The sequence below is a fragment of the Leuciscus leuciscus genome, assembly GCF_965113295.1.
Source record: "Leuciscus leuciscus genome assembly, chromosome: 23".
Lineage (NCBI taxonomy): Eukaryota > Metazoa > Chordata > Actinopteri > Cypriniformes > Leuciscidae > Leuciscus > Leuciscus leuciscus.
In genome coordinates this window covers 13,033,307-13,050,812 of record NC_138747.1, presented here as the reverse complement: position 1 = coordinate 13,050,812, position 17,506 = coordinate 13,033,307, and the positions used below count along the sequence as shown (strand labels likewise).

Genomic DNA, 17,506 nt, shown 5'->3' with positions numbered 1-17,506 from the left:
GAGACATTGTCCATATTGTATTTGCCACACCTTCACAAGTGTTGTCTCAGACATACTCTTATGTTCTGTTTGATCTATAGTAGCGCTCACCTCTGCCTTTTCAAATGACCTCTGTGACGTATGACCGTGTTTTTGATGTACAACATCAAAGCTTTTGCAGTGCATTGTATATTTGCATCCTTATTCTTCTTGTTTCAAAGCATTATAGGCACTTTGGGAACTATCTGTAACAGTCCTCCACTGGCTTTTTACTTCTCTCAGTGTCTGCGCTATATCTCTCTCTGTGACTTTTAGCAGGGCGCACATGGTGCCCTAGACCCGCAGGGAGCCCACTGGCTCTGTGAAGCCAGCAGCCCTGCACCTGCACAGGCTTCTGAAGCAATGGTTCATTCGTATGCATCAGGGTCAGAGTTTTCCCAAAGGAACTGCTACTAATAGATTAAGCACATGAGTCAAGCATGGGAAACACAGAAAATACTGTCCATGACAATTAGTGAGGACAGTGATGAGACTAATGATGGAGTGTGTGTGTGTAAGTGTGTGGGGCCTGGTAAACCCTACATTATGGGTCAAAATGTCCCCACCAAGATGGTAATATCCAAAATCCTTGTCCTTGTGTGGACATTTTTTGGTCTCCATGAGGAAAACAGCTTATAAATCATACTAAGTGATGTTTTTTGAAAATGTGGAAATGCAGAAAGTTTTCTGTGATGCATATAGGATTAGTGTAAAGGCATAGAATATACAGTTTGTGAAGTATAAAAATCATTATGTCTATGGCAAATCCTCATAAAACATGAAAACACAACATGTGCATGCTTGTCTTTAGCTAGTAATAAGTGTAGTTATTATTATTAGGTTTGCAGCCCTTCAGGTATAACATATGTTGACATCAGGATTGATGCAGTTGACCTGTTTATTTTTTAATTAGCTTCATGTGTATTTTTTATTATTATTTTTATTAGTTGTTAGGACTTATTTTAAATAAAGTAGTTGGACCAATGCGGCAAAGTCTCCATTCATTACAAATATCAAAGCTGGACAATAAACCATAACCAGCTTCTTGAATCCTTAAAGAGTCAAAAGTACACAATGCAGTCAAACCCTTTAAGCTGAGTTAAGTATAGTTCAGATGAACAGATTTGTTGAACAGAAGATTTGCGAAGTATAATGAATACAAAAAGAAAGAAGCCTTCCATTGATAAACATGAAAAATAAATCTTTTCAGTATAGAGTCGAATGCTGATTTCTTTAGCTATCAAACAAAACGGACATCAGAGAGGCTTTTTAATCACGTGTGTTGACACAGGTTTTACATTGTACATAAGTATGATGTTGAAAAGGGCTACAATATACCTTTTATGTGGCTTCTGGTTTGATTTACATTGTTAATGGCTGAAAGGAGGAAATCTTTTAACAGAAGACTTCTCTTTAGTGGAGAACCATTGAACTCTTTGGGGATTTGTTTTGTTAAAAGTCATTGAATGACAGATGTTTGAGCTCCTATAGTCAAATAATGCTGGAGATTGGATGGTGCACATTAGCTAAAAAAAAGCTAATCATTAACTAGACCATGAGAGCAATAGTAGGTATTTGTAAACCTTTGTTGAAGACACACATACAATGAAGTAAAGCTGTTCTATACTTGATTGCCTGGTAATAAATACAGTAGGTTAGTTAATTAGACAATAAACCTGTGAAAAAGAAACCGTTAATGGTAGTCAGCCTCTACACGTGTTTGATATGTAATTTTCTTCTAGCCAGTATGTTATTAAATATTTTTTAAAAGCATATATAAATGCATTAAAGCATTTTGCTGTCATCAACAAATCCTCAGATCCCATAACTTTTAACGTTAATATTTCATCAGGATTGCTGCCGTTATGAGTGAAATTTTAGTCCATATTTGAATTAAATTGTGTTTGATTAAAAGAAAATCTTCACATGCCAAATTCAAAGCCATATGGTCGAATCATTCTTTACCAGATTACAATCAGTTAAGTTAGCCTAGAAAATCAATAACCCCTCTGATCAAATTAGCAATGGAGTCATCTGATATGACACATTTTCACATTTCAGCTTGTTTAAGGGTGGCTGGGGGGAGGGGGGTCTTCATTAGATCCGTATATCCCTTGGGATCACAGACAGTCAGCAAGCCCTGGAATTTCCCCAACAAAACCTGCCCAGGTGGAAACACCTGTCGTCGTAAACAATGAAGAAAACATGACACATGCCTCGTCTTGTTCTCTTGTGTGAATGGAAGAATGGACAATAACAAGCATCTTAGATGGCGATGGGATCGGAGGTCAAGGTGTGAGGTTTTGTTATTACTTCCAGGAGCACTTGATGTTGTTAGGAATGGAAAACCACATAGCCTAACTGGCTGGAAGCTTCAAATTGGCTTCTGTGTTCTTATTAGTGTGGTTTCAGATGTGTTAAGACTGACGTTGAGTCACTTGGGACATATAGCTCAGGGATATTACAGATGATTCTTCATTTTTGTCCGCGGTCTTGTACTGCCACCCTGCAATTACCGTGAGATTGGTGCTTTCTGTATCTGTGTCATGCAGTCAGTCACAGAATAGGATGATGTGAAAAAATGAAGACTCATTCCTGTCAGGAAACCTGAGCCTCGGGGCTTGAGGGGAAGGAGGTTCCGAGAGAGAGAGAAGAGAGGACTGTTTGTGTCCTCACATATTGTTTGGGGTTGGGTGGACGCGCAGTGGATGAGGTGTCATTCTGTGAAACCGTTGCCTTTTACAGTTTGATAAGGGGATTTCTGTTGGATTTTAAACTTTCTAAAAGACAAATAATGTGTTTAAGTGTTAAATTGCATTGTGCCATTTTTGTGAAACCTTTTTTCAGGATTCTTAGATGAATAGAAAGTTCAAAATAACATTTATTTGAAACATTAATAGATGTCTTTACTGTCATTTTTGATCAATTGAATGTGTCCTTGCTGAACAGAATTAATAATTTCACACACAATTTTTTCCCTCAAAATATTGAACAGTTGTGTACCTTCAATAAGGAAACATAAATAATGCACAGGTTTGACAATTTTACAGTTTAATTTCACATTGCAAGCCTTGTTCTAAAGGTTGTGAAACTACGAGGTTCATCTATTCTTTATATGTTAATACATATACATATATTTAACAGTATTTTAATATATTGTTTTTAATATTTTATTTTTATTTATTATTAAATTATTTTTTACTATATTTCTTAATATTTACTTACTATATAACATCATGGTAACAGGTTTGACCTTTTAAGATAGTCCTGTACTGACAATTGTAACAAAACATAAAATGAAATTATAAAAATAATAGAATTTTAACTTGAAGAGTTGGTCATAAGGACAAAGTTTCTCAGATGTATACTTTTAAAGGGAAACATTTGAATTACTAACTAAAATTTGTACTGTATATATTCTGAAATAGAAATCTGTTAATGCTCCATTGTATAAGTTGCATGATCTATTCATCATTCAAGTAATTTTTTCCCCAAATATTCCCATTACCCAAATGGCATAATTTGACAAGCACGACTGAGTTGTTTGAAACAATGAGAAAAAGGCGAGAAAGGAGCGAGAGACGAAAGTCTGTCGCTGTGTCTCCTTTCTCACTATCTATCTTTCTTCCCTCATTTCTCCCGTTATAAGCAGATGGACAGTGGGGGCCAGGGAATGGTGCTCCTTGGAGTCTGGCGTGATGTCCATTGTGGGCTTTTGATATTTAAACTCGCTCTTCTCTGCCCTCAGGGGACGCGCGATTGTCTCCATTGTTCAGTAAAAAGTGGGCCAAGAAAGAGAGAAATAAAAAGGGGGGATCAGATTGACATTAAAGGGGAGGGGATGATTGGTAAGATTAAAACAGGAGAAAACAATCTTTGACTGACAGTTTTTTCTGGTTTCACCAGATTTGTACCGAAGTGTGTTTTGTGGAGTGCACCAAATATGTGACGTGATGGACAGGAGCACAGAGAAAGCACAGCAAGGGAGTTTTCCCCCATTGTGAGAGGATTTTTTTTTTTTTATGTCAGCAAATAAGGAAGATGAAAAAAAGAGTGTGCGGCGAGTGGTCTGTCAGGTACTGAAATAACAAGCAAACTAGACGAGCTGCTAGACAATAAATAAATATGCATCCTGTTTTATAAAAGAACAAATGGGTATTAATTTCCCGACACTTTCCTGATTTGCTTTTACCGTTTCGAGGATATAAATGCTCAGTTTGTACAAATCATTTCACATCTCACCTCACCTCACTGCTCCGTGACATGAACAGACAGCGCAGATGCATGGGAGAGAGAACGATTTTCTGTGCCAGATGTATGCTGTGGGGTTTCTTGGGAAAGACCAGCCAAATTGCACACGCTCCCATCTGTACCTCTTGCCGCTAACAAAATAGCGAGGGAACGCAGGCCACACAAAGGAGTATCAAATGCTATATTAGCCTCTGAGACAACAGCTCCTGCTAAATTGGCCTCTAAAGGCTCAATAAATCTGCAGAGCCTGTATTTGTTATGAGTTTGTTTAATATAAACATGCCATTTGGGTTTGAAAGAGTCAAAATGAGATTATGATGAATAAGAAATCTTATCTTAAAATGAATCAGCACTTTAGGAAATTTGAATTCATAGGCCTATGGGTCTTATAAGATATTGAGAACCAGAATGGAGCACCAACGAAATTATATTTTTAATTAATTATATATAAATATAATTTCGTTGGTGCTCCATTCTGGTTTAAAAGCAAAAATATAAAAACCAAAACAGATTCCCCTAAACCTTGGATATATAGGCCTATATATATAGGCCTATATATCCAAGGTTTAGGGGAATCTGTTTTGGTTTTTATATTTTTGCTTTTAATTTTTAATCAAGCAGCGATTATACACATTTAAACATGTCATCTGATCAACCATTAGTGTAACCTGCATTGACATGAACTGAGTCTTTAATTATTCATTTGTACATTTGCTGAATGAAATCATAGACCCGTTACCTTAGAATGAATAGGTGGTTGTCAGTATTTGCCATCAAAATAGTACCAGACATTACAAGAATAATATATTTTAAAGTGTTTGTGTGCGTGCGTGCGTGCGTGCGTGCGTGCGTGCGTGCATGTGTGTGTGTGTGTGTGTGTGTGTGTGCGTGTGTGTGTGTGTGTGCGTGTGCGCGCGTGTGTGTGTGTGATTTATAATTTAAACAGATGTAGTTTTTGCAACTCAATAATAATAGTTGTTTGAATGAATGAAATCAAATTCATTTGTCCAGAATTGATATTATTCAAATATTTCAGCCTTCCTTCTACATTGTAAATGAATCTAGCTCCTTTGTGCCCCACAAAATACAGGTCATATTGACCTCAGGCAAAATAAGGTCTATTCAGTCATGTCATTTAAGTTGTTTAGACTCCTAGTTACATGCTGCAGCTCCTCATTTATGGTGTTTTAATTGGGTCACCATGGGCTAGTGGCTAATGTGTTCAGACAGTCCTATCCTGAGCATTGCTAAATGGCTAATCTCAGCAAAGGTCAGGAAATGAGGGTTTATTAATGTTGGGATGTCCATCAACTATCAGTCTCAGTTTCTTCTTCATTGTATCACTCTTCCTCATCTCCAGCATCGCTGTTAATTAGACTAGCATCTCCTTTTAAGGCATGCGAATCGATCTGTTTGTCATTGTGACTGCTCGCAGATGACACAGATTGCTCTTTATCTCAGTGAGGTTACGACATGCAGTTTATTTTTCCTTCTCCAGGGCCGTAACCCAAAGGTCAGTGTCACCACGGCTGTTTTGAAGGTCATGACGTGCAGAAGTGTTTTGCCTTTTGGCTTTCATGTGGGTGAGTCACCCAGAAGGTGACTGTGTTTATAACCAAATGCACTGTTGCAGATCTGCTTCAAATGTCAGGGTTTAATTCAGATTGGAGAACATTAAATTAAGATTAGTTTCGATAACTCCGTTCAGTTGCTTGCTGAGATGTAATAACCGAAGATGAAGGTGGTAGACGAGGGCAAGCTAACATGGGGGAGGGGGATGCCATAAAAGATTTATGTTTAGAGAAGACCTTAACATGTATTTGAGTCAAATAGAGAGTAATTTTTCATTAATGGTGTTTTTAGGGATCTATTTAATATCTCTATATGACATATTCTCTTGTCTATATAAATAGCTTTAACTCCAATAGTAGATTGACTTTATGATTCTAACCAATTACAGCATTAAAGGGATAGTTCACTTTGAAATTAATTTTTGGTATGTTTTAGCTTACCTCAAGGGCATCCAAGATGTAGGTGTCTTTTTTTCCGCAGTAGTTTCAATTCTGATATTTTTAGGTCAAACCGTTCTTGTCTGTCAGTCATATAATGCAGGTCGATGGTCACTGTCTCAAAGAGCATGCACAGAGTCCAAATTAAAACAATTCCCCGTCGTCCAAATTAAACAATTCCCCATCGTAAGTAGGCCTACACATTGATGGCCTAAGACACGAAACGAGCGGTTTGTGTGAGAAAACGAACAGTATTTATATCGTTTTTACCTCTTATACACAGCCATGTCCGAGTGATCTGATCTGACGTGTGCGCAGACTGGTGCATAGATATATACACACTAGATGTCGCCTTGTCTACGGCAGTTCATTGGAACGAATGTCTTTAAGGCGACATCTAGTGTATATATCTATGCACCAGTCTGCGGACACGTCAGATCAGATCACTTCGACATGGCTGCGTATAAGAGGTAAAAACGATATAAATACTGTTCGTTTTCTCACACAAACCGCTCGTTTCGTGTCTTAGGCCATCAATGTGTACTTACGATGGGGAATTGTTTAATTTGGACGACGGGGAATTGTTTTAATTTGGACTCTGTGCATGCTCTTTGAGACAGTGACCATCGACCTTCATTATATGACTGACAGACAAGAACGGTTTGACCTAAAAATATCAGAATTGAAACTACTGCGGAAAAAAAGACACCTACATCTTGGATGCCCTTGAGGTAAGCTAAAACATACCAAAAATTAATTTCAAAGTGAACTATCCCTTTAAGCATTATTATCTCACCTTTTTAAAGAAAATATGTGTTTATATTGGCATGAGGGTCAGTAAATAATGACCGACCAACATTTCTTTTTTGGGTGAACACACACTGATTCTAGAAATAAAACTGCCACAAGGATTCTCTCTGCCTGTTACATGTAGGTCAGATTCAGAGCTTCACGTAATGTTCACAAAAACACAGTGGCCTTCTTGTTGTATCAGATAGTCGCAACTAATTTCATTAATTACTGCTTCTGTAAGTTAGCTAAAAATGTGTGTTCGTAAGTGTTACGGTAATATTTTTAAGATTCATGGGTATCTTTTCCCGTATTCGTTCCATCTAATTAGCTGAGATGTGATAACCTTGGTTTGGCACAAGCGTTTTGTCCCGGGAAATAATAACCATGCCTGCAGGTGTTTCTCAGAGGGGGGTGTCTGTAATTTGACGCATCTAAAATAACCTTATGGTAAGCAGTGACACTGTTATCCCTGTCTTTTCCCACGGCTCTGAGGAGGATGAGACTGCAGTCGTGATGGCCCTCTTTTTCTCTTTTTGTAATATTTTGTTAGCATTCAAAACTGGGTGGATGGATTAATATGAATTTGAATATGCTAAAATGTCATTTGTCTGTTTGTTTGTTTTTTTATGCTCCAAAAAAGGTGCAAACTTTTAATCAGTATGAAGTGTACTACCACTGGGGTCATTAAGATTTTTTTTTTAAAGAAATTAATACTTTTATTTAGCAAGGGTGCATTCAATTGATCGAAAGTGACAGCAAAGACATTAATTTTACAAACCTTTTTAAAAAAAAAATGTTATTCTAAATAAATGCTGTTATTTTGAACTTTATAGTCATCATATAATCCGGAAAAAAAATCGATCAAGGTTTCGATAAAAATATTAAGCAGCTCAGTTGTTTTCAACATTGATGATAATAATAAGAAATGTTTCTTTAGCATAAAATCAGCATAATATAATGATTTCTGAACTGAAGACTGGAGTAATGGCTGCTGAAAATACATTTTTCATTAAATTGACCTATACTTTCTTGGTCTGTTCTCAGTCTGAAGGATAATGCAATTAGTTAATTTCCTGTAATTAGTGCCATGAATCTGTATAGTATCTATAGACGCACGTCCTTGCAGTTGTATTGTCTTTTCTTGATCCTTTAAAGATGCTGACTTTGTTTTGCAACCGGCTTCAAATCTGAATAAAACCATGAACATTTATTTCGTCTTTTTGAAGGACCCTGTATAGTGTTACAAGTCGCTATCAATGTTTTCATACAGAACAGGTGTCCATTTTGTCCCACTGGGAAATTACATCATTTTCAAGGCCTATTGTAATTCATAGGTTTAAACTGTGTGTTATGTCATACTATAGAAAGGAAGCTTTGAATTGATGTGGGATATCTTTTGAATGAAAAGAAATCCACTTCCCTTATCTGTGCAAGTTATTGATCTAAAGCAGATGTTATGATCTCTATGGCACAGATGGCTTGTCTTGGTTTTGTAATTACGCATGCAAGGACTGTCTTGTGGTTCTGCAGTCCAGCTGCTTTGCCCCATTGTATTCTTAGACATTGGTGTGTGCGTGCATTTGGGGGATACGCACGCGCTCTGGCAGGAGACCAAAGCTTTCCCTCCCTTGTCCAGATTTCTTGAGGGCAGATCGGGGCTCCGCCAGCAATTAACTGAAGAAATGACAACACCTCCTGTTGATAGAGGCTCCTGGAGAACCGAGGGGGAAGGGTCAACGTGCCTACGCGCGACAGCCCGCCGTTTGACCGACAAGCAAGGAAGGGCTTTTTGTTAACACTCTCTGATTCAGCCTTCTGTCAGTGTAGATGTAAAGTAGGTCTGGAGACTAAACTGAACCGCGACCCCAGGGCTTAACACACTGGATGTCAGACCCGGGGTTGACTCCTCAACTGACACAGTTAAACGCTCAGAGCCCTGATCTGTGGCGCGTTCCATCCTGGTCCATATGTTTTCCATGCATCTCGCCCACAAAAGTTTGCTTTATAGGTCACGTTTGCGCATGCACATGTGCTTTTTCTCAATATGCTTTACTTGATTGACACAGATCTGGCCACAGATCACATCAAACTCACACTTATATGCTGCAAATTTGGCAGAATTGGTTTTTTTCCTGACAGGAGAAATTGTGTTGAAGTCGTTTATATTCATATGCAGACATCCCACCCTTCGCTTTATTTATTTAGTTAATAGTAGCCTATTCGTGCAGTGAAAGTGATGTCGTTGAGGGTGATGAAAAAAAGTAAAGGGTCTCCACAAAATTCAAACGCAAGTGCTCACAGAAGATGCATTTGAAATAATACCAGGTGTAACGGTAAACTTTTTTAGTTTTGACCCTGACAGGAATTGGGCTTCGGCCAATCAGCATCCAGGAACGGTTTCATAATTATGGATATAGATGTAGCATAATTTATATTGAGGTCATTTCCTTTCTTGACCAGCTACTTCCTTAGTCCTTCCTTATCCTTTCCTCTCGCTCTGTGATTTGCTCTCTCTATCTTTATGTGATCTGTTGAGTCGCACTTCGGAGAAACCGTCTACATCACCTAGAACATTCTGATCCAAACACATTTTACACCTCTAATAGCCCTGTTCAGGGTCTTTATTGAATTACAGAGTCTGCCCGTGTTCCTGTTTTATCTAACCCCTGTGCTAGCGGCTTATTGGGCGAAACTCAGACAGCCAGGTACCCTGCTGTTAGAGATATTGTGTTTGTGTCAAGGCTGTGGCCTACCTGACATCTGCTCTGTGGTTGAACAAGAGACATGAGCTTAACCTACAGTATGACCCTTCAACTATTCAATGGTTTGCATAACTGATGATGTCACAACCCTGTTCATGAGACACTTTCTATTAATGAAGACACTGAATCAAGCTGTATTGTAGCTGGTTTAGCTGTATCTAAAGTGTGGTCACATTTACCATTGCTCAGTAAAATTTTGCAGATGAAATTCATTTCAGTAGAAAGCTGCACATTCACAAATTCGAAAAAGTTCCCCATGCAGATTTCGCTAATGTTCAGGTTGCTCATGTGAATTCACTGACCAACAAACGCTGCTTGGTTTGAAAGTGACTTCTGTGAGCTGTGCTTCACACATTGCTACACTATTGTGGACAGTGGACAATGGACCTTTTGTCAGCAATACTTTGCTGAAATATCACAAATGTAACCACACCTTGAATGTAAATCTTAAAATTTTTGTGTTAAAGACATTTGGATCTGAGTTAAAGCAAGGAACATAGGAACTGAAGGAGAGATTTTCACTTTAAATTGCCCAAAAGAAGAGCTTCAGGATATATGGAAGCAAATCAATATAATTGATCCGAATAGAATTTATGTTGTTTCGGGTCATAAAAAGTCTTTTTTCTTTCTTTGATTTTTTTTGCTCTTTGTGTGGCTGTTAAATAAATGTAAGAAGAGAGTGAATTGCATTATGGAAGAAAGGAAGGACTGTCTCAAGAGTCACAAGGCTAATGTGGATGTATCTGCTTCGCCTTCGGCAGCAGCTGTTCTGAAGGACCGCCATTAATATGACCCTCTGACCGGCTGTACACAGCAGGTTGAGTGAAGAGAAGGGTCTTCAGATCAATGGAGTGTGGGACAGAGAAGGACAGAATGTGTGTGAAGAGGTATGGACCTGATAAACGAAAGACCAGCTGTCACCAAAGTGCTCCCAGACCTCATAAACAAGATCAGAGAGAACTTGAAACACACTTTTCATCATATTTGTACTTCTTACATGTCTTTTAGGTTTGCATAGGTATCAATCTTAAAGGGGTAATTTTAAGTAATTTACTCACTCTCGTCATTCCAAATCTGTATGACTTTCTGTATGACTGTATGACGTCCAAACAACGTGTCAATGGAGTCTAAAACAACATTGGACACCACTAATTTATATAAAAAACAAAACAAAAATAAAACATTTCACAAAAGAAATAAAGTCGTACTGGTTCTGAACAACATGAGGGTGAGTTAATAATGACTATCCCTTTAAATACATATGTTTAGCAGGCCTTAAATGGACAAATCAGAATGGGTAACATTCATTCAAAGTGATCTCATTCTAGATTATGGGATTAGTATAGCAAAAGTATAACATTTATTTTGTATGGATGTAGAGAAAACTGCTCATTTATTATGTATAATGCCTCTCATTGGCTTAGGAAGTGATATATCACATAAACAGATGGGAGGCGTGGGAACTACATACACTATACACCTGGAAACTACTTCATCAAGATGACTTTAACAATTTGTTGACCTGACCAACCACTGAGAACAGGATCATTGCCAAGTGCCATTAGCTAACGTGCATCTTGGGCGTGCTGTCTTTGAACAAGACAAAGGATAAAGTGTTGTTCATCATAAAATGAATATTTGGTTATTATTTATTCCTAGAACTGTCATTGTACACTGTTCAAAAGTTTAGGGTAGGTAATATAAGAAATTAATTCTTTTATTCAGCAAGGATGCATTAGATTGATCAAAAGCTCCAGTAAAGACGTGTAATGTTACAAAAGATTTCTATTTCAGTTCAAAGATTTCATATAAAAACCTTTTCTTTTGAATTTTCTGTTCATTAAGGAAAGCTGGGGGGGAAATGTATTGCTGTTTTCAGAAAAATATGAATTGTTTTCAACATTGATATTAATAAGAAATGGTTCTTGAGCATCAAATCAGCATATTAGAATGATTTTTGAAGGATCTTTGCATCGAAGGAACAAATTACAGTTCGTTTCTACATTCTGCTTTTACAGTGTGGAGCCTTGTGTAGCCTTGGTGAGCATTAGAGAAATCTTACCTACCCCAAACGGTAGTGAAATTCCTTTAACTGAGAGTAAATACCAGTAAAACTGCCATTATGTTGATCTGGCTATGCAAATTGTTTTATGGTGTTTGTTTTGACGCACAAACAAGTGCTCAAAAGCCGCTGGTTTACACGACCGAACATGTCAGAGTGGGATTCACTCCAGTGGGACTCACATGGACCCGTTTCAGCTCATTACTGACAGCTTTTGTATATGGCCTCTCTCATAAACTTGGCAGCTCCCTGCCTTCCCAAGTGTGCTCTTCAGACCTCTCGTTAGTCTCTAATGAGCCACCCCCGTTGATTGCTGGGAAAGGAGAAAAACAAAAAAAAGAAGAGGAACATCCAGTTTGTCTCATTCCACCTTTCATCCCCCCCCCAAACACAGACAAAGGAGGCCTTACTTTGCTCAAACAGCCATAATGCTCCACTGTTGTTTCCCTTTGTTTTGCTCACGTCCTGTCCTGGAGTTCCACAAACAACAAGAGCCTTTCTATCTTTCGCAAATACATCCATATTCCTCTGCCCTTTCTTCTTCTGTCATCTCTTTCTCTTCTTCCACCCCCTCTCCCGCTCTTGCTCTTTTTTAACCCGTGCCCCTCCCTATCCCTCTCCTTTTGTGTCCCTCAAGCTGGTTTAAATATTTAAACAATGCAATTAGTGCTACACCTGATGCAATTGAAAGACGGGCCCTCTGTGACCGTATGCTTTGGCACGGCAACACAGCAGGAATGTCTTTGCTCATAGCCTTTAATGTCAGCGTCCGATGAATACAGGTTTCTTAACCTCAGAACTAGTCACTGAATTTAAATCTCTGGAAGTGACTACAGGTCTGTTATTTGCTGTACATGTTGTTTAGCACCCAGTTTAATCTCTGATTTGTTAGAATAGAATAGAATAGAATAGAATAGAATAGAATAGAATAGAATAGAATAGAATAGAATAGAATAGAATAGAATAGAATAGATGCAATTTTGTTATGCGCCAAAACGATTTCATGAAGCCGAAAATCGAAACCTTAAATTAATTAATTAAACTATGCTGTTCGCTGTCATGACATTGACAGAATCAAAACATGTTATCGGAGACGTGCTAATAATTGAAACATCACTGTTTTGGTCAGTGATTTCGGGCCTCCAAAAGTTGTTTTAGCTGTTTCGGCCAAATATTTTCAGTTGCAGAAATTTTGGTTCAACAATAATCTAATTATATGTATTGCCACATAACTGGGCAGTTACAAATTTTGTAGGTACAACTTTAAGACATACATAGGCTGTAATGTTGCAATCACATTATCAGTCAAATAATATACTTTTGTCCTCTTAACCCCCATATCATTGGACTTTCCAGTTTCCAGTTTTCCAAATTTGTCAGGGCCCAGGGGTAGTGTTGGGAAAAAATACCGGAACTGAATGATTTGCATTTTGTTAATGGTTTTCAAACATTTTATTTACCTCTTCTCAGCGGTGCCACAATGGCACTACTGAATCTATAGCGCTACCACTGATGTACGAAAAAATTACTCGTATGCGCTTGTTCTTAGTGAATCAGAAAAATATAGTGCAACCGGTGTAGACCAATTCTCGAAAAAAAGTTTGCCTTATGAGCTAGTCTGAATCAGAAAAAATGCAGCACAACCAGTGTACAGTAGTCCGATAACCGTATGACTCTTTTTAGCTGGCTCTTTGTAGTGAATCAGAAACATCCAGTGCAACCAGTGTGAGACAATTGAGTGAATGTATGAATCAGTTAAACAGTGAATCAATACATTATTTAAATATGTTAACATTTTGTTAGTTTAGTATTTTTCTTTGATAACCATTGATAGATCAAGTCATTAAGAGGAGTGAGAATCAGAACCAGAATTGTTCAGTTCATCATGATTCCCATTCCTATCACATGCATGAAGTTGTGTCAGGAAGTTTTGGCACTGATTTAATGGTCTTTTCTCCATCTCACTGTTTCCCCAGAGGGATTTAGATCAGCTCCTTGTAATTTCTGTGCCAATCCTGAAGAACTGAAACAAACCTTTTATTTAGTCTTACTCCCCCTGTTTTGCATCTGCCAACACAACAGACGTCAGTGGAAAGGGAAAAAATGTGAAACATTTCTCATAATAAGGGAAACCCTTTCTGTGCTTGGACTGTACATGATTGAGGTCACAAGCAAATACGCTTCAACAACAAACACTGTTTAATCTCGACGTTTCTTGATTTTTGTTACAAACTGGGGAATAGAGAAGTTGCTGCAGTGTTTTAATCTCGCTTTGCATTGAAATGAGGAATTAAGCTGTTATCTTTGCATTTGTGCTCGCTGTTAAACTCCTGCTGATAGATATGCAGTCACAGAGGAGACCCCTTATCATAATTTAATGTGCTTACCATAGAGAACTAAATACCTCCAAATTGCAAATCCACCTTTGAGACACAGGATCAAGGGTCCTACTAAGAGTTAAACTGTCAATCACTTGCAGTCCTTGGCTTGAAGATGGTCTATGGTAAGCTATAGTAATTTGACTTTACCTGTTCACTTCATTTAGACAGTGAGGTTGAAAACTTTCTGATTCACCACTGCTTCCATTCATATACTTGTGCAAAGCGGTGATAAAAATGTTGGCATATACCTTGTAAATATACATTTTGGCGCAATAACTGGGAATGTTTTCTCAGGTCCTGTGACAAGGGAATCTCACTAAGGTTATTTATGCTTTAGCATTGTCATTTCTGCCCGTAATTCTTTCTGTCCCCCATAAATTTGAGCGACTGCCCTGTATGATGGTACAAAATGGTACAAAACTAGTACCTTGACACATATGTCATGGTACTGCATGATTACCATATTCATATACCATGGTATACATTAAAACGTTTGGAGTCAGTAAAAAAAAAAAAGAAAAGAAAAAAGAAGAATTCAAACAAATTGATCAAAAGTGAAGACATAGTAAGGACATAATAATGTTACAAAAGTTTTATTTTTTATTTTTATAAATGCTGTTAAACGTTCTATTCATCAAGTAATCCTGAAATAATGTATCATGGTTTTCACAAAAATATTAAGCAGCACAGCTGTTTTCAACATTGATAGTCCGTTAGGTATGGTGTTACGGTATGGTTTGGGAACATAACTGTACAGCTTAAATCGATATTTGTACACCTGGTGTTGACAGCATTGGAAATTGTTGGGCAAGAAGAATATTTTAATCTTAATCTTCAATATTTATATGAGAACTGTATTCTTAATCAGGTACAGAAAATTTTGTGGGACCAAACTCACTTCTTTGTATTCACAGTATGAACTGCTTCCCTCGGGTAGAAGATACAGAGTCCCAGTGTGCAAACTAAACCGGTATAATAATTCCTTTGTACCTGTATCTGTACGAATGTTGAATAAGTGTTTATCCTGATAGTTTTAAATTTAAACTTTTTTTTTTTTTTTTTTTATCAAATAAATGCAGCCTTGGTGAGCATAAGACACTTCTTTCATAAATTAAATAAAAAAACTTACCAATCCCAAGCTTTTGAACCATGACAATGCCATGGCATATAGAAAAAATAACAACCACATAAAAAAAAAAAGAAGAAGTTATTCCATTGTACTTTTTGGTATACTTTTGTCAGTGTACATTTATAATGCAGCCATTTTCCTTTGCAATCCCATTTGATTATAATAATGACAAACCACTAGATTGGAATAACATTCATGACATACTTGCAATTATTGCTGTTGTCAGATTTTCCATCACCTCATTTTAATTAGACTAATCTCAGAAGGTGTTGAAATGATTAGATTGTTCTTAATGATGTTGTCATGAAGGTGTTTGACCTTGCTAGTAGTATGTCCCACACTGCTAGATGTCAACATGCACTGAGCAATTATTATATTAAATGAAGGTAGAATGAATTATTCTTTTAATGAACCTTTTGTTTGTTTTGACTAGAAGCAAGGGGTTAAATATCTTTATCATTCAACTCTCACTCTCGCTGCCCGGCTGGCACTGGCATCTATCGATCTCTATCCATATTAGGCTTCTCTAATCATATACAGCGAGCATTTGCATGTTGTTGACATCGTATTGATTTGTCAGTAGGTGACATGAGGGCAGGCGGGGAGTGAAAAGGGGTCCAGACGTACACGAGATTGAGACGCGGGTCGTAATGGAGAGGTCAATCTCAGAGGGAAAGCCCTGGAGGAGGGGAGAGTCTTCCATCCCAGCCTGAGAAACGCTAAATTCCCCCCAGCTGAGAGGGGGGAGGGCAGCACACCCGGCTGTCTCGATTTTACATACATGTCATGTGTTTGTGTTTTTCCTCATCGTGTGTATGTATACATTTTTGTTGTGTGAGCACGCGCGTGTGGATCTTTTTCAAAGGGGGGAGGGGTCTACCCACATGGTGATTAATTATTCATAAGGTGGGCGGGGAGAAGTCAAAGTAGGAGGCGACAGACGGGGTTTGCTGTGTGTGAGGGAGGCAGAAAGAGAGAGGGAACATCAGAGACAGTTAGTAAGGGTTTGAGGAAAGGATGCACAGAGACATAACAGCCCCCACAAGACATGTCATTAAGGAACTACACACATGCTTTACTTCTTGATGGCACAGATTGTAAGCCACAGTGACCTACTCCTTTAGTCAAAGGATTTTAAACCAAGCACAAGCCGGCACAAATGAAAGAGGAATCTACTGTAATAGAGATGACAGGCCAGCTCACTCATACCAGAAACGGAGACCTTTTGCTTGAAAGGTAAATTGGATTTGTTTTCTTACATATTCATTGGTGTGTCTCTGTCTGGATTCAAAAGCAGACACTGACTACAGCGGGTTGATAATTGGCCCTTTTTGTTTCTGCCTGTATGTCTCTGTTCTCTTTCATTCATTCTGTGTGTATTTCATCCCACATGCTGACCGCATTACGCTGGGCTTTGTTGGTCTGACACGTTTAGACTTGTGGCTTATTCTAATAGTTATATTAAGCTTTTAATTCATGTAAAATATAAAATGTAAATGTTATAAATAAAGCAGATAAATTAAATACATTAGAGATTAAATAAAATAAATATTTGACAGATTCAATTAAATATGTATTTGAGAGATTTTGTTAAGTAAATATTTGCGAGATTGGCAAACTAGGCCATTTTCCAGCAGTCTTATTAAACTAGTCAAACTGCAGAGTTATTGTCTCACTGACAATAATTATGTGCCTTTGATCTGTGATTTTGGTTGGTCACTGTGGCTGCACCTTATTCTAATAAAGGGCCTTTGAGCAGTGATTTTATGAGTTAGTCATTTCCTAAATCAGTCAGGCACTTATTGATGAGTGGTCTGCTGCAGATGAGGACATATTGATCTCTGAGTTTGTTCTGGGCTACATGTTGCGCGATCGGGGTCTCATAAACTTCACTGGCTCTGGCGATGACCTTTGTGAACTCTGTTGCATTGCCCTCTCGCACACGTTCTAAAGTTTTCTGTCGCTCTGCGTGTCTCGCTGCTACCACATCACTTAATGTCATCTTAGTTCTTGTCAGTCTGAAGAGGAGTCTTTGTTTTACCCTAAAATTAGACCAGAGCTGTCAGTCAGATGCATGTTGCGTTTAGCTGAGGATGTATTGA

General features: G+C 38.0%; 1 protein-coding gene across 11 annotated transcripts in view; it reads left to right on the top strand.

Moving 5' to 3' along the window:
* nfasca (neurofascin homolog (chicken) a) overlaps positions 1-17,506 on the top strand; it is an 81,101-nt gene that overhangs the window by 4,113 nt on the left and 59,482 nt on the right. For 3 of the 11 annotated variants that reach the window (XR_014201918.1, XR_014201919.1, XM_082155590.1), the window contains exon 1: positions 16,323-16,640. The exons of 1 other annotated variant lie outside the window; for it this stretch is intronic. The gene's annotated coding sequence lies outside the window, so the exon portion shown is untranslated. Of the gene's footprint in view, positions 1-16,321; positions 16,641-17,506 lie in introns of those variants that run through there. 7 more of the 11 variants (XM_082155587.1, XM_082155588.1, XM_082155583.1 and 4 more) reach the window with 6 other exon arrangements.